Below are 6,968 nucleotides of genomic sequence, written 5' to 3' on the forward strand. Positions count from 1 at the left end.
AAAGTTACTTTTGCCTATGAATCATGGAGTAGAGACATGACTTCCAAAGGTCCTTTTGGTTAATTTGTGTTTCTCCTTTCCAGAACTAAAAGATCTGTTAGAATAGAGATCTTGTAGGATAGAGATCTTGAGCATAACATTTTAGTAGATGAACAACTGTCAAGAAGAAACACCATCATATTTCTGGAAGACTTACCTGATTACTTGGAAAAGATCTGAATATTTTTACATCATAAAAGCAGCAGAAACACAAGTAAAACTCAGCTTATTCATGCATGTATGCTATTATTCTCTGTACCTGTGAATAGACATGTACAACAACTTCTGCCTGAGAAAGATTTGTTCTATCAGCGATCCCACCCCTAAAATCAAATTTTGAACTATACAGCTATGTATCAAGCAGAAAACCATCAGAGTTTATATGTGGACCACAGAATGAATTGTAGAGCAGGGATATAATAAATTTCAGCACAATTAACTACAGGGATGAGAGCTATTATATTCTCTAATACATGCCTTATAAGTTTACATGTTGAAATGGTTAACTCCTAAAATCTGGAGGGACAACTTTCTTAACATGGAGACTACTTAGCACCCAGATACTTTGAGAAGAGACAAGCAGCAAGTGTGGAGAGCTGCCATTTTAAAACTTCATTTTTGCTTGTAGCAAAATTGGAGATGAACTCATAATTCTCAAGATGGTGGCACAAAATGAGTAAGTAAGCTATACTAGAGGTATATTGATACTTCCACCTGACATGGACTCCTCTGGTGGGCATTCTTTGCTACAGAGCTGGTATTGACTTTGTTGCATCTTCATCTTGGTCTCTTGTCTACCCCTAAACATTTCTACTATCTTGTTTTTTTTTTCTTTTTTGTTGCCACTGTTCAATAAAACTGCCTCTAACTTAAGTCTTAGCATCTATTTTCTTAAAGACCTGATTCATATTGATGAGAATATATTCTACAATGTTTGCTTATAAGGAGAGAATCATGAATGAGTGGGGATTTTCTTCCACAGTATAAAAACTTGAACTCTCAAACAACGCAAATTATCAAGCACAATATGGAGTGAATTATCAGACAATCTTTAACTACCACACCGCTAGAATCTGCCCGTGTTCATTTTGAAGACACTCTCTGCAAGGTCTGAACATAGCCAAAGACTACACAGGGCAGGCATCCTAAGGCCCTGCCTTTTTCTCAAAATTACCTTTTTTCATAATGGCTCTTTCAAGAGACTCCTCCTTGGCTGGGGGATCTAATACCTGCTCCACAATTAAAGACTTTCCCTAACACAATTCTTTCCCTTCTCGTTCACAGGTACCAGACGTGTGCCATGGTTTTATGTCTCTTCGTACTTAATCCATTCCTTGTTATCTTTCACAGGCATTTCCTATAGTAACTTTCTTAAAAGTTCAATACCAATTTTCACATGCTACTTTAAAAACCAAACTAACACAGAGTCTTTCCCATTATTGCAATGAATATTTAAAAATTTCCATGTTAATCTGAAACCTCTATCTTATTTTTTTTCCCTTTTCTTTCACCCATTGCTTCTGGAATTGTGTCACATATTTACAATATATTTTCCTAAAGCAAAATATTTTAAATATGCTTAAAATCTGTTCTTACTGTATTTTATTGATATATTCAAATTATTTACTAACCTATTAAAGCATTTTCTGAAACTGGCCCTTTTTGCTGAACTTATTTTATTTTAGATGACATTTCTTTAAAAACAAAACCAACAAAAAATCTAGCATGAAAATTGGACTTTTTACCCTAAATGCACTCTAATTTTGAGGTTACAGTAGGATCATCTAATTCCCTACTCTGTATTCTGTACTTATGTTAATAGAGTCTAAGATCAAATTTGCATTTTTTTGCAGCATTCAACAGAATCCTATAAATGCTTCATGCACCTAGAACTCATATATCTTTTTTTCATATACCAGTGTGAAGACTTATTTGCTTCACTCCATATTTCTGAAGTTGTTTCTTTGAAACCAAATGTGATTCTTTACATTTATTCCCATTACTTTTCATTTAATTTGCTTTCGTCTGATTCATCACTACTCTTTCACATCCTGACTATACTATATATTATTTATATATCCCAAATTAGGTTCTCCTTCAAAACACATGCATAATGCCACCTCTCTGTAGGAATAAATGTGGAACAGAATAGTCTCAGTAGGCATGTGTTTAAACACCTGCTTACATACTGACATCAATGTCTTTTTCAGCATTTCTAAATTTTGTCCTTCACCTATGTTTGGATCTATTTAACTATGTATTTACTATCATTAATTCTAGAGGGTTTTTTTGCCTTTTACATAATTTTATTAAGAACAATACCAAATATATGTGTGTATATATGCATACATATGCATACATATGAACTCATAAAAGTACTTAACAAAGGTGCTTCACAATCATTCTTCATCTGTTCAGTAATAATGAAAAAGGGAAGATTCTTAAGATAACTGATGTTGGAAAATGTTGGGGTTTTTTAATTGAATTGAATTGAATTTTTAACCAATTTCCTATAACCTCAGAATTTCCTGAGAGAAATATAACACATAATAGAGTGTACAACTAATTTTGACTTGCATTCAGACAAAGAATTTAGGATTTGCCCAGACTCATGGACAGTTCACCTTAGTTGAGAAATTCCACTGGTCAGTCTAGGTGAAGAACGAAAAACTACCTCTTAATACATCACTCTCCTTGTTTACCCAGTTCCAAACTCAATCCTGACTTTCTATAGAATTTTCCACTTAGTAAAACCAGCTTCCTAGTAAGCACATTTTTTTCCTACCAAAAACTAAAAAGACCATGTTTTTCTTATCAATCCCAGAATTTCTTGGAATGAGGAAATGTAAGAAGCTTGGCATTTCTAACCATTGTAACCTGATAGAAAAACCTGTCCAGATAACCATACAGGTTCTAACTTCATTTCTTTTCACAAAGGAAGTATTCCTCCCCTCCTATATTACTTGGTATGAGTTACAATGTATTATTCTTTTGGGTTGATTCTGGTCCATTCAAATAAGAGAAAAACTGTTTAAAAAGGCAGAAACATAAAAGCCATGGATTCTCCCCTGAAGGCCAAAATTGTTTCAGTAAACATTGACTTATGCTTTAATGCAAATTCACTACCTTCTTTTCTTCTTCATTTCTTCCATGTGCAATTGTCTATGATTTTTGTCATATTTTTTAACATCTTGTATTTGGTTTAATAGTTAAGGTCTTTTGAGTGCCAACAATAAACAGATTATTCAATTTATAGTCGCATAAAAAATGAGAGTTCAATGCAGTCACTCATTTTTTAAAGGATTTTCTTAGACAAAACTTAAGAATTCTAATTATAGTTCATTTATGCTACTATTCTTCATCCAAAATATTAGATATTAAAGGTTATTAGTCAATGTTTATTTAAAAATTTTCCCATTGATTTGCAAAATAACATCAGCTAAAATAACAACTTAGGCAGTATGTCCACCTTTATAGAATCAAAATACAGGGCATTTTTGCAACCTTTCTTTCTTTCTTTCTTTTGTCCTCATAATGAAATAAAGTCCTCAAATGAAAAGAAGGATATTAATCAGAATATAGTCTTGAATTTGTAATGAAAATTTGGCTATGTCCAGGAAAAGTATATTCTTTTCTAGAGGATTTGATTATTTTAAGTATTTTACTTCATAAAAATAAAAGTAATAGATTCATTTATGTATAGTTTCCTTCTTTAAAATAGAAAAAATATTGTCTGAGAAAATGTTCCTCACAAAAATGTTTAAGCAGAATTTAATCTGATAATATGCCAGATGAAATGTGGATACACTAGTATGTTCCATAAATATAAACTTTGTTTTAAAGGAAGGGAAAAAAAGAAATTTGTTCAGGGAAATCCTGGAATGAAACTGAAAATATGAAGAGGAATTTATCAAACTAAACATAAGCATAGTTGAGCTTTAAAGAAAGTAATTTTCGCAACTCAGTGGCAATTTTCCTTGTCATATTCAAATTAAAGGAAAATCTCTATTTTCATGTTATACAACCTCAAATATGTTGTTTTATTTATGAGTCTTAGGTAATAAGAAATTTCTGTATACCACCATATGCCTCCCCTTAATGGGATGATATATTATTTCATTTTGTTTTTAATTTTCATTCATGGTCTACTTGACTATATATAATTAGTATGAATGCAGTATTTATCACATAAACTGAGCATTAATAATATATTTTAATGCTAGTTCAAGAATAAAAATGATACTTTGGAGAATGAAACTTGAATTCTAATATGTTGGTAATGAAAACAAAAATTAAAGTTAAGTGATAAGTTAAGCAATATTTTTAGTGCATTTTAAAATGGATAAGAGACTTGAACTTCAAAAAATCATGTTTTCAAACATATCCAAAACTTAAATTGGAATTTGGTGTATAAATCATGTTTCTTAATATTATTAACAGAATAAAGTCAATATACTTTAAAAGCAATAGGTTGAAAACATTAAAAAATAAAACAAAAAATCCTTAAAACTTTTCAATAGGGAGATGATTATCAAGATTCAATTACTAATTATATTACCATTGTTTTTTTCAATTTTTTTCATTATTTTAATAACATAAGAGTTTCTAAAACAGATCTCAACTTCTGCACTTATTAGACTTTGGGGGAGAGTTGCTCTGTGCTTTATAAATGCTTAGTAGCATTTCTGTCATCTAACCACTAGACCTAGCACCTACAATGACTGTAGCAATAAAAACTGTGTGCAGATATTGTCAAAAGTCCCTTGTCATGGGTGTGTGTTGTGGAGAAAGAGGCACTGCCCTGTTTTGGGAATCACTGAACTAAATGAATTAAATTATATAACACTAAAACTACACAGCAGTTGGTCATAGAATTTTTATAGGTTTTATTTCCAAACTTTCAACAACTATAAAAGATATACCTAATATTCATAAAGAAATCTAAATTTGTAACTGAATGGAATTTGCTATGTTTTATAAGTACATTGTGGTGAATTTAAGGAATATAGAGATCAAGTTTCAGAAAAGTGAGGTAGAATGAACAATAAAATTAGCTGAGAATGAAAACGTGGCAATAACCCACCAAACACCATAGAAGAAAAAAATTATGGATGACATCTCTAATCAAATTTGTCATAGATGATTTTCATAATTTTTTGGAGGGTATTAGTAAAGATTAAAATATCTTAACTAGGAAATATATTAATATTGACATGATTAAAGAAATGTGTAAATTACAATCAAGAGTTATCAATACAGAAGCATCATTTTCCAAACTAGAAATAAATTTTCTTCTAAAGAGATCACACCAGATGACAACATGACGTACTTCCTTTTATAAGATGGCTAAGCAACCAAAATTATAACTCATCACATCAAATTAGAAATTCCTTTTTTCCTTGTAGTTTGTTCACTGCTCAGTCACCAATCTGCTTGGAAAAGACATATGGCAGAATCTTTAAAAAAGAGGTGAACAGAGTGGGTGGAGAACATAGTTTTCCATAACAACAGAGATATATAATTCCTGACACTACCTGGTACACTGTAAATTTTTCTTTTTAAAAATGTATCTCTATTTGAAATTAAAGGGAAGGATCATCAATATAATTTATAATTATGTTGTTATTTATAATTTCTTTTTATTATTTTTAGTTGTAGATGGACACATCTTTTCATGTGGTATTGTGGATCGACCCCACTGCTTCCTAAGTACTAGGCAAGTGCTCTACCATTGATCTATAATCCCAGCCCATTTATAATGTTCTTGGTAATATAATTTTAATATAATAAAATATAATATCAATATAATATGATTAAAAAATAATTAATACAATATATAATAACATAATTTTAATATCATGTAGCAATTATCAAGTCGATGCCATTCACTTGTTTCTTTGTTTAGATCAGGGATTGAACCCAGGGGTGCATAACAACTGAGCCACATCTTCAACCCTTTTTAAAAAATAGATATTTTATTTTGAGACAGGGTCTCACTAAGTTGCTTAGAGCCTTGCTACGTTGCTGAGGCTGGCTTTTAACTTGAGATCCTCCTGCCTCAGCCTCCAAGCTGCTGGGATCACAGGCAAGCACCACCTTTCCTGGCTCATTTGCCTTTCTCACTGCCTGACACATAGACATTTCTCAGCAAACATTTATTAATCTGCATCTTTTTCCTTTTCTTCTACTTAAGTAATAGTTCTGAATACCCCTGTCATTTGTTTATTTTTGTCTTCATTTGATGCTTTGGATTCTAAATAGAAAATGTTATTTACTTATTTTCACTTCCATTCTTTCTTCTCTATTTATTTAGGTTTCAGAATTCTTCTTCTCTGGTGCAGTGTTCCAATCACTTCCATGTGTCTGATAAATATTTTAGTATTCTGGAAAGTTTCTCTCTTCAAAACTGACACTTTATTATACAACTTCTTAGAATAACTGCTGCTGATGGCTCACAGGTACATTTCTCACAAGCAATAGGCTTTCTCCAAAGTGACACTTTGATCCAGAAGTGTTGCCCCTAACAATTGACAGTTCCACATGGGAATATAAATGTCTTCAATTTTTGACTTAGTTTGGACCATTTCTGTCTTTTAGGAGCTTTTCAGTTCTAGGGATCCCCATCCTGACTGGAGTCTCAGTTGCAACCAAATTGCAGGTAAGCTTCTTCCTCTTCCTCTGACCAACTTCTTCCTCTTCTTCTTCCTCTGACCAACTTCATGTTTCAGGATTATCACCTTAGAAAACTATAATGAATGTTCTATATATGGCTTCTCACAAGGTGCACAAAATTAGAAAAATAGGTTTCAACCTAATCACAAAAGTAGTAAAATTTTAAAGAACAAACACCTCAACCAGGTAAGGTTCTTATACCAATGTCAGGTCTCTATTAAGGAAAGAGTAAGCCCCTGAGACTTGAAATATCTGGG

The sequence above is a fragment of the Callospermophilus lateralis genome, unplaced genomic scaffold (genome assembly GCF_048772815.1).
Source record: "Callospermophilus lateralis isolate mCalLat2 unplaced genomic scaffold, mCalLat2.hap1 Scaffold_129, whole genome shotgun sequence".
Classification (NCBI taxonomy): Eukaryota; Metazoa; Chordata; class Mammalia; order Rodentia; family Sciuridae; genus Callospermophilus; species Callospermophilus lateralis.